Below are 12,461 nucleotides of genomic sequence, written 5' to 3' on the forward strand. Positions count from 1 at the left end.
CCGTAGCGGCCCTGCATCAATGGTGCCTTGAGGCTAGAAAGGATGTGCTGCAATCTCGGGTTCCGGGCGTCGCAGAGTCGACAGGTCTCCTCTGAGCAGTACAAGAAGTGCAGACTCCAGGTACTGGGAAGGGTATCATACGTGGCCCTGATGAGGAAGGTCAGCCTCGCTGGGGACAGCCTCCACATATCTGCCCATGCAACTGCCCTGTTGATCACAGCCTCCCAGGTTGTCCAGCTCCCTTGTTGCTGTTGGCTCACAGCTCTGATTTTGTATTGTGCTGTTTGCCTTGAGTTTTTCAAAACAAGATATTATAGTCCTGTGGGTGTAGCTGTCCAATGGTAAATCACAACAACTTGGCTCATGGATGGATACCCATCAGTCATTACATTGAAAATAAACATGTAAAGTAAACATAAACGCCCATTGTCCTCTCTCTCTGCCATGACCTGTAGTCTCCCCCTCCCTGCCCCTCTCTGCTCTCTCTCTGTGCCTCGAGATCCCTCTGCACAATGGCCTGCAGAGGGGGCTGATCACTGAACATCACGCAGCACACCTGTGTCTGGGTTGGTCCTTGGCACTGTACACATCGTTTGGGTTGCGCAGAACACGATGTTATATGCTGTGGTTGTAGACCTATTACACAGCTTGGCTCATGGATGGATACCCATTAGTCCGGCACGTTGAAAGTAAATATGGAATGTAAACATAAATGACCATTGTCGTCTCTCTCTCTGCAATGACCAGCAGTGTCTGTTTCCTGTTCTGGGTATGGCCTGTTCTACTCCAGCCGTGCACACATATACCTTACCACTCACTGAATGATATGGCCTGATTTAAACTAGTCAATCCATCATCATTTAACAGTGCTTATGATCACTCTGGCCACCAAACGAAATACATGTGAAACACAACTGGTTTCACATTGTGCATCATATGTTATCTGCATGTATCTGTATAACTGCATAATGCCATTACACACATAAACAGCATCCCACTGTGGAAGCCATAATACGTTGATGCTTGTACTAGACAACTGAACCTAATAAGCTGGCCAGTGTCTGTATGTGTGTGCATGTGTGTGTGTGCGTGTGTGTGTGTGTGTGTGTGTGTGTGTGTGCGTGTGTGTGTGCGTGTGCGTGTGTTTGTGTATGTGTGTGTGTGTGTGTGTGTGTGCGTGTGCGTGTGTGTGTGCGTGTGTGTGTGTGTGTGTGTGTGTGTGTGTGTATGTGTATGTGTGAGTGCATTAATTTGTTATGGTACTAAAAGATGTGTGACTGAACAAGCAGTGCTCCAAAAGCCTGTTGCGTAATCCAGCTACTGACTGACAAAAAGGTCTGAACGATAATGAAACCTCCTGCCACTCTTACTTTGTCATTACAACAAACCTAACTGGACATGGAACAGACATCAAGGTTATTGACAATGTCACCCAGTTTGAGGTTTCATGATTGCAGAGTTGTCCACATTGCAATACATGTGTAGGTTTGGGCCAATAATATTGTTTTCCACTTCTGTAAAGAACATCTTTATAGATTCAGATAATCACAGATAATCAAAACTGCTCAGTAAGATGTAGGACTGACTTGCTCCTAACCACTTCTTAAGGATACTGAATAGCTCAATCACACCATTTTGACTCCAGTTTATATTTTTGAGTACAAATTTTATTTATTTTCTATTTTTGGAAGTTTTCACACTCTGTAGGTTGATATTTGAGGGATGTTTTTCCTTTAAAGTCTTTATGGGCCCTAACAAAAGGTTTAGGATTTGACAGGTGAACCCTATTAACTGGCCCATCGTCTAAAGGCTCCAGTGCATGTGTACCTACTGTGTACACTGCAGGTCTCTAAGCCTCCTGAACCTTTCTCCTGCCTCGCGACCAATGCTGAAGGTAAACCAGCTGACTAAGTGTGTCGCTCCTCATGTTGGTCCTGATTTCTTGTTTGTGTTCTGCTTGTTCTACAATGTGCAAATACCTATGTTTATTCCTTTTTCAGCTGTGAAATCTTTAGACTGTAATATGATATCAAGCTCTTGTGACGTGTACCTGTGTAAACATCTGTGTGTTATTCTACCTCTTGCAGTTTTCATTTCCTTGAAGTCATTACATCGTTGATTTCCTTGTTATTTCTCATGTTCAAGAAATCTTCTTCTGATAAAGTAGATTGGACATAAATGAGCTTAAACCACAGTATCACCTTTTGATAGTTGGACTGACTACTAAAAGATGTTTACAAACAACGTGGCAGCTTGTCTTAGGAGGGAGAATGAGTTTTGACTTGTTTGTTCATCATTCTTAACCCATGGCTATCAACAGGCAATAAGGCATAATAAATGTTGTCTCTCCATTATTGCGTTTTGTGGGGCTGATTAGATTATTAGCTTTAGCTGTAGCCTGGCACAGGAAATGTCAGAGAAGGATATTCTAGGGTAACCCAGAAACTCAGAGAATCAGCTTCAAACTCGGCATATATTTAAATGAGAAAAAATAGTTTTTAACCTGCTGTATGCATTGCCGTTTGGATTGAAATACCTGTGTTTCCTTTGCCCATCCTGGATATTGTCCTGATAACATCATTAATAAGGCCTTCATTTGACCTTATGGTTGATTTTAAACAAAACAAATCAAAAATATCATTTCCTCTCGTCACTATTATTTACTTAATCGCAGATGCCATAGTAGACTATGGGAAAACTTGGTGTAGTTTTTCCTGATTAGGCTTACTAAGTGTGTTTTCCTGATTAGGCTTACTAAGTGTGTTTTTCCAATGCATGTACAGCATTTGTTGTTTGTCTTTCTATTGTTACTTGCTGCCAGCTGCTTCGTACATGAAAAAGACTAAACTGTTGGCAGACTTGGAAACTGAGGAAGAGAAACAGAGAAAGGAATTGAAATATTATCAATCAATGCATTAAAGAGCGCGCCTACTGTGTTCACAAACCTGGTAAAATAATATTTTCAGTGCTCAATAAGGTCTTAATACAAAGGACATCAACATACATGTTAACTCTTCACACTTGAAATAAGTAGTGACAACCGCAGTTACCACTAGTTCATATGAACTTGACTATGCCTGAGGCAGAAACTGAACTGACGTGTAGCACTTGGTCTGTCTTGTTCTTATGTGTTCTTTATACAACTTCTTTAAAAGATTAAACCAATAGATAAGCGGGGCATATGCAAATGGTTATCTTATGATCTTCAGACTCCGATCATTTGCATATATCATATGGTGTTTGTCTTTCTTATTGACCTTGACATGCAAAGTTAGGATGACATGTATATATAAGAGCAGCTGTGTATTCAAAACTCACAAAACCCTCAAAGACTCACATACAGCTCAATACAAGGTATGGTGCTTTTTCCAGTCTGACAGATTGTTCTGTTTTTCATCTACGAAAAGTTGTTTGTCTCCTCTTAACACATTTTACTCTCCAGGAATCGTTGACAATGGCGATTTTGACCATTTCAGTGCTCCTCTTTGCAGTCTTCATTTCTGATGGTGCAACAGGTAGTAGATACAACAAGAATAATGTATTATTTGTGCTGTGACATCAGTGACTGAAATACCATTATGCTGCAATTAAAGACTTTATGTGATGTATTCTTACATCATAGGAAACATTTGCGGATGTCCACCTGGTGGGGAAAAGTTTCAAGGTCGATGTTACCTCTTTGTCAGCACCCCACGAACATGGGCTGAAGCAGAGGTACCAGTCAAAAAAGAAAAAAGACAAAACGATAATTATTGGGGAAAAATTATTGTAAATGGAAGGAGTCATTTTAATGTTGTAATATGAGAATCTACATCTACCTAAAGTTACCCAACTCCTTCTGTTTCTGTCTCTGATGGGTATTTTTGTCCACATCATATATACAACATATAGCAACGATATACATTGCATTGATGAATAAACCAAAGTGGTAGGAAAATGAAGTGCTCTAATTTAATAAGACCTTTAATAATGTCATTACAACACACACCTCCGCTCTCTCTTTCTCTCATTCTTTCTCTCTCCAGAGAGAATGTTTGAGACTTGGTGGTAACCTTGCATCGGCGCACAATGCAGCAGAAATTAGCATCATTAAGAAGATGATGAAACACTGGCGTTCCTGGATAGGAGGCTATGATGCTACTCAGGTGACAATATTCACTCAAAGGACTCTTTTCTGACCAGTATGAATATTGCTTGGAAATGGCTTTTTGATCTAGAATATGTAAATAAATAAGCGAGAAGGAGGTTAATCATAACATCCACAATAAAATACTACAGGTTTTTTTCACAATGTGACAGAACTGACCTTTGAATCATCTTTAAATGCAAACAAGGAGACTCTTCCTCTCTTTGTTTACTCAAAATAATCCGACACAACACCATCAACTATTATACAGAGTTTTTCTACAGAGCAAGACAAGCAAAATGGTATTTTAGACACTTTTAGGAAAAGTTCATGATTCCTCTGATTTGAATCACTAGGTTTTTCTCCTGATCATTGTCACTCTCTACAGGAAGGGTTATGGTTGTGGAGTGATGGGTCAAAGTTTGACTACAGTCCATGGCTTCCTAGTCAACCTGATAACCACAGAGGGCGGGAGAATTGTGTGGAGATCCGCAATTCTGGTAAGCACCATAAACAAATGTAAGACATGAGAGAATATAGGAGACGCAATTCTGTTCACTTGGTAGATCTGTAACACGGTCTTAGTATGCAAAAGAAAGACTTTTACATGCTGTTTGACTCAGAAAATAATTGAAGTTCACATGAGTAAACAATGCTTTCTTTATGTGTATGGAGCCAAGCCCATGAAGTTTGAGTTTTCTGTGAGCCCTCCTTATATCAAGAATTCTGCATAGCGGTATCATTGTACAAATTCAAGTGATTTGTCTGAAAAATAATTCTTGGATATTTGACTCTGATCACCCCCTCCATCCCCTGCCCCCATTCCATGGTTACTGATTAGAATATTAAAAAAAACTAATGACAATTATTTTTCTGCCGATGCATTATGCACTAACTATTTCTTTCATATTCAGGCGGATTTAATGATGCAGTCTGTTCGCATAAGTTTCCGTCAGTGTGTTCACTGAAGTTGGCAAAATGAAGAGGTTGTCATACTCTCAGTGCTTGGAATTCACCACCCATTTCAAATCAAGAAAAAGAAAAAAAAAAAAAAAAGTCACAGCATGCTCTTTCTCCTTCTCGCGTTTCTCTCTTTGTCCTCAAATTAAACAATCAAAAGAAACAGCTACTCAGTAAAAGCATCAGCAAAATGAACTGTGTTCTACCTTTTTTTTTTTTATGTCCATCAGTTACTCATTTCATGAAACAGAGTATGATTATATATGTCACAGGGGAACATCTTTTTTTTTATTATTCAAAACTACTATATGAACACAAATGAAAACAAATTCCTTTGGAGCTTGTGGGTCTCATTCGTGGTTTGAAATCTGTTGCACTCAGACTCTTTGTCTCATACATGGTGCATTGCAGAGTTATAAAGCTAGATGGCGCTCTAATCATAATAAATTATGAGTGCGTGATCCACTGTCTGGGAATTAGTTCAAAGGGCTGTTATAGATGTGGATTCCGACTCTGTGTTGGAGTCTGTGTTGCCACCCTTTCTCATTCAACAACTTCCCAAAACTAGCAAGGCAGGAATATATAGAAACTCAGCACTTGAGCATGGAAAGCGATGATTTTTCTCAAGATTACATCAGGTTCACTCAGATATGAGATAAATTGACAAATGCAAATAAAACTCATGTTCAATTTAATCTTCTCTTTATTGTCACTGAGACAATTTCAGAGGGAAAAAAAACAATATTTCTTTTGCTTTCTTTCTCTGATGAGAGTCACAAAGCTAACACTTCAACCCCAGCTTCAAAGGACACTGTCATTTTAATTGCTTAGAATCCATATTGAACAACACCAACCACAGACAGAGAGAGATGAGACTTGTCATGATATCAAGCTTAAAAGCAATACTTTGCTGACAGTCAGGAGATGAACTGACAGACAGATTGCACAAGGATCCATCTTAATCAGACTCTTTTTTTTTTTTTTTTTTGAAGGTGCATGAGTGTGCCCAGGGGAAATGTACTGTCACAAGAAATGTAATCAATGGCAACTGATTGCAGGTGGACTTCTGACCTAGTAAAGCCTATCCCAGCGCTCACAGGGCAAAAGGCAGGGAAACACCCTGGACAGGTCGCCAGTCCATCGCAGGGCAGACACACAGACAAACACACTCACACACACATTCATACCTAAGGTTAGTGTAATTTAGTGTCTCCAATTCACCTAACCTGCATGTCTTTGGACTGTGGGTAGGAAACCCACGCAGTCACGGGGAGAACATGTAAACTCCCGCCTCATTTAATGATGATTTATTCAGTAAACTGTGAACTTTCCGTCTTGTTTATAGTATTGTGTTTAGTGAAGGTTGCCCACAAGTAACACTTCACTGTGTTTTTAACATAGTGTATTGTTTCTAGAATTTATTCTTATAAAGTGTAACACTTTGCAAAGATGTTGCCAGTGCATGTGTATTGCCCTGGGCATTGTGACCTGCTAAACACAGCTCACTGTGTTTGAGATTGCGACAACAGTCACAGTGAAACTTAAGGCTGATGCACATTCAGGTTCAGTCAAAAATATTAACAAAATATTTAGGGATGACATCATGAGACTTAAGTATTTAAGACAGCCAGTTGTCTCCATAGATCATTTACAAATCCTCTAGATCATTGAGTGAATTGTTTTTTTAACTCTTTCATGGTTTTGCCTCAGGAACTTATTCACTTTTTTTTATTACTTTTATTACTTCTGGGCTGCAGACCGGCACCAGGGCAGGGCAGGGAAACTGCTAGGTCCCCGACCACCTCGACTGAACTTCTTGCTTTGAAAATAATAACAACAGTAACTGCCGGTCTGCACAGACCTGCCACTGTGCCAGTGCCTTTGTCACTCGCCAGGTGAAAACAGTAATTGTGAGGTGACTGTAATGTAATCAGATATGAGTTAAAGCACTTTTTAGAGAGATAATGTTTCAGGTGCTATGCCTCTTTAACGTATTCAGTGGGTGGAGTTTTGGGCTGTAGGAGGTGGTTACTCGTAATATGAAGCCTATAATCCTGCCATCATGACATCAGTCTTGTATGGTGGACAAGGTGCCTTTCACGGAAACATTCCAAATTTTCTAAGGGAGCAGATGAACATTTTTGGTTTCTACAGGCAGCTTATGGTGTGTGTGTGTGTGTGTGTGTGTGTGTGTGTGTGTGTTTTGTTAGGATGACATTCAGGTAAGTAAAAAGACAGGTGTGTATTTTTCCTTTTCAGGATTTCAGAAATCCTTTTAAACTATTCTTCATGGAAAAGTGACTCCAGTGGGACTGAAAGTGACAGAAATCAAATGCCAAATTCAGTTATCACCATAATAAGCCACACGAAAAGCAATTTTTAGAATTTTTTCTCAGTGATCTTAGAGGTAAAAAAAAGAGAACGTTTAGGAGAATAAATGCATTTTCTGGGGGATTTTAAATTGTGCATGAGAAATTCTGCTGTGGAGGCAAAGCACAAACATTATTTTACTGTTGTAAAACTGAAAACTATGTGTTGTAATTGATCTAAATAGTGTATCAGAATTCATATTCAACATATGGGAGTGACTTTACATTTTATTAGTATGAGAGAGACTGACTTCTCTTGAGTAGAGGGGGTTGCAGCTGTAGGGTGTTGTAGTGAGGGGAGTACAGGATGGGTTACACACACACACACACCCCCTAACACCATAACGGTAATGAATCTTGAAACCAGACCTGTCTCACCTACGTGGTTGGACAAGGCCAGGACTGGGATGAGTAACTGTCTCAGTAATTTTCTCAACAGCTGGTATAGAGCATGCTTTTTAGGCCTGTCAGTGAATCTTAAGTCAAATTCTCAAAGAGGGAACACCAGGAAGCCCATGAAGGTGTCACGATGGTTGTAACTGTCAGTCAGTGCATGGTAAGCTCAGAGGAGAATGGAAACCTTATCCACCTTCTCTAAGCTAAGAATTGTCCCATTTCAAACTGTGACGGAGCCGTCTTAGGCAAGGAGGCAGCAGGAGTCAAGATTGGGATTTGTGACGAACACCCGGTGAATTTACACTATTTACACTATTCACACTGGAAAACAAACAAGACATAAATTCTTCAATAATTTTTCTCTAACTTTCACTTCTCCAACCAACTTCCACAACCAACCAACAACATCCCACCCCGTCTAAAACAAAATGGAGGGCTTTTATAGTTAAAAACAGGATGTGACGCACGCAGACCTCCTGCGGAGTTCGCGGGACTTTTGTTTTAAAATACCTGAGGCTGCGACGTGCCGGTTTCTTTGACGTCACTGCCGAAACCTCACCTCCAGGAAGCATCACACAGGTAAGCGAAGTTCTTACAATTAACAATCAATCAACATTTACACGTAGACAACATAACCTAACGTAGCATTTAACGGTAATCTGAGGATAATGGAATATGTAGATGGATCTTTGGCCAACTTTATCGGAAATGATATGGAATGCTATAGAATGCTAACGTTAGTCTTTCTCTATTATTCACAGATCAATAAACGAAGACATTGGACATCACACACACACAACAAAATCACAATAACGACAATCAATAAATATTTAACTTGCACTTTGTCCGTGTTATGTGGTGAATGTGTATGTTTGTGCGGTGAATATATATGAACAGTTCGTGCCTGCAAACAGTCCATACGTGACGGAGAGTTGATTCGTCACACAAACTGTATCAGTGCTGTCTGAAGAAGCAAGATCATATGCTGCGCTGATCTTCTCTTCATTCTGATAGAGACTCACACCCACGGGCGTCTTACTCGCGCCTGTGATGTGGTAGCTGGGGGAGTGAACACCCTTCACTGGTGCAGTGAAAATACCTGAATGATCAGAACACATCAGAGAGGAAATCCCTTCACTTAGTTGTTCTGTATTCGGGATCTAAACCTCAGAAACAATAATAATAATTTGCAAGAGCAAAGTCAACCATTTACTCTAGACAGCAACATAGAGACAGGGCTGAAATGTCTGCTTGGGTGACATGTTTTAGTAACTGTGAGTGTAGTCATTGTAACATCTTGACTGTGGGATTACAGAAGTTTATATTTAATTTAACATGAGCATAAAATACATACTAACATCCCTATGTTAGTGAAATCTTTTGCCAGGTAAACCAGGTTTTGTATAGTAAGGTATGGTCCAGCACGTTCATGACGTGTATCATGCAGTGCAGCTGAAAAGGCAGCGTTATCTCTGGAAATGCACACACAGCACATCTGACAACAGGAAGAGCATGTTTGTTCAAAGAAACAGACAACTGTCACCCTTAGAAAGTGAAGACAACTGAAATACTTAAAAGGATGTAGTAATTTATCTGTAACGCTCTGTGTGCTTTATTGCTCCTGTTGCTAGTTTATTAGATATATAAACTTATCAACAGAGAAATGTGTCCATAAAACACTAACACCTGAGTGTATGTCCCTCCTCGTTAGCTTAATGTCTAACTGTTTATTTTCAGTTTTCAGTTTAAGCCTCATTAGCACACAGTCTTAAAATGTTTGTTTGCTGTACAGTGACGTTTTTTGCATTGTGAATTTCCTTATGCCCTGTCCAATATTTCCATATTGAGACAGTTCATCATCCCTGACAATCACCAAAATAACAGAACACAACAGTAAACCGAGGTAACAAAATACGATGTCTGCTTCTTTTAAGTCCATGATAATTAAGATGTAAAGATAAGTAAATTACACAATGGCATAAAAAAGACTAAAATGAAAACATAAAAACAAACCAACACTGAGGTCTCAAGTGTGTGTGTTTGTGTGTGTGTCTGAGTGTGTGTGTGTCATGCACAACCAAAGTGTGAGGATCAGTAGGAGGCTAACCTGTCAGCGTTGAAAGAAAGCTTTCTATGTGTTAAACCAATTACAAATTACAAATTATAAATCACATAGGCATGTGATACACATTATGAGAGGATTAGACTTTGTTTCTGTACTATATAATTTAATATACCATTAAATCCTTCCCAAAAATAGGTGTCTTATAACAAGGTATGTAAATAACAACTGCCTCATTCTCTGTGATTCAGGAACAACAGCACCAGGGTAATAACACCTGTAAAATAAAACAGTGCATTGGTTTCATTGTGTTGTAAAGCCTGGTAAAACAATGTTGTATTTAATCGATGCAGTATACTAGATCGTTTATTTATACTACATTCATTGTAGGAAATCTAATCGCAGGATACTTCAAAGTTATCTAGCTCTCACATGGGGACATTTATGGCTAATAAAGCTGTTATGTCCATATTCAAACTGTGTTGTTATATTGTCTGTCATCACACACATGCAGATACATACATCATGGTCATATATTACCTGCACAGAGAGGATGCTGGGCTTTAAGGATGCAGGAGGAGGAAAAAGGCTGTGTGGATGCAAGGGTGTTACCAGTAACGCCACTGTTGCTAGTAGCAACTGTAGTGTTCTGAGCCGCTGTGTTGTTTCCAGCTGTTGTAGCCGTAGCAAGGACCACTGCACTGTAGGAGCCATACCTGCCATCGCTCCAGTTTTTCGCTGGTTTCTCCCGTATTTCAACGCCATCTCCCAGTACCCTCCCGTTTGTTGTTTCTCTTGGGAAACTCCAGTAATTTGCATGGCCCTCAAACTTTATTATGAGTAATCGTCATACACGGATTCATAAGTTTTGTATGTTTGTCTGATGTTACCCAAATTGCCAGATGGTGTCTGAAACACAATCTACACACGCAATCTGCCCACTACACACAGTTTCAACCCATCTGTCACCGTAATCTGTCACCTAAATCAGAACATCCAATTGGGTTTTAATATTTATTACAAACGCAAAACACGACATGAGCACACTTGAACTTGCATAGAAAGAGGCTGAGGTTTGGCAAGATATGGTCTGGTGTGGTTATTGGAAATAAACACATAAACCATGAATAAACAGTGAATCGTGCATGTAAACATAAACATACATACAAATGAATACACGTAAACAATACTATTTACAGGGAACATCTGGTTGCATGACTAGATACACTGTAATAACTTGTTGGTCCACGTTCATGAGCCCACTAATAGCGCCAGTGTGCGGTGGCCATATCGGTATCTTGACTGTAGCATGCTACATGGCTATGCTAAGAAAATAGTTCGCAGGGCGCTGCCATCTTTAGCCGCCATATTGGGTCTCTCAACGGCTCTGACTCTGAACGCGGACCGTTGACCGGCACTATGGCAACGGAGGAGGGGTTACACTTAAGGTCATGCACGTCACTGTACAGGTAAACAAGCATAATATCATTTATGCTACGTTTGATACGGCTATGTGGCTAGTACGTATTAAGAGGGACTAGCCTACATATACAAATACTCGTATCTTAGTGACGGCAGACTGCAGGGAAATTACGGTAATTGTACATGCAACCGTCATTAAAGGCAATGTTAATGAAGGCATATATACATATATAACAATACAGTAATTACAAAACTTCCCATTATTTACGAAAGATGGGCCCTTAGCACAACAATATTTAGCATTTACAATCGTCACTGACGCACACCGCATAAACTTAAACTGTCCGGTTTTTTCACTTCTTCTGTCCGGAGTGGGGATTAATCTGACGATCGGGAGGGATCTCGTACATGCTGACCTGTGTCCTTAACCCTATTGGTTGTAAGGTCAGTGAGCGGTCTTTGGGGTTCGTGCAATTGTTGACTTTGGGGTGCGGGGGGGATTACTCTGAAAGCCTGTTGGAAAAACACAGGACTTGCACAGTGCATTAGTTATCTGACACGTTGTGATTTACAGTGTGAACATATTTAACTGACTGAAAGGACTTCTATTTAAAAAGGGAAAAATACTGCAAGGGTAAATTGACTTAATTGAGATGGTGATGTTAAGTGATTACTCCATGAAATGATGTAAGCGTATGTGAATCTACGTGAGTCTGTGTCATACTCTCCATAAATCACCATATAGGCACTGTCTTCTGAAGCAGAAGTTCCCAACTAATGTCTGTTTTATACAGTCATAATCCCTATAATACGCGTAGCAGTAGCAGTAGTGATAGTAGCAGTAGTAGTATAAGTACCACTAGGGTTGCAAACATTTTATTCTTTTATTATTTTTTTTAATATGTCTGGTGGTTTTTGCCGAGCTTAGCTCTAGTTCTTATCTCTGGAGGCTCAGATTCTGCATCAGAAATGCTTTGCACGTGTGTGTGTGTGTGAACGCCCAGGTAACGCTGGGATAGACTCCAGCAAACCCGCGACCCTAATCAGGATAAGCGACTTTGAAAATGAGTGATATATACAGTATATACATACATACACACAACTGTATATGCATAAATACATAAAC

Source organism: Chanos chanos, chromosome 7, assembly GCF_902362185.1.
Source record: "Chanos chanos chromosome 7, fChaCha1.1, whole genome shotgun sequence".
NCBI classification, from domain to species: domain Eukaryota; kingdom Metazoa; phylum Chordata; class Actinopteri; order Gonorynchiformes; family Chanidae; genus Chanos; species Chanos chanos.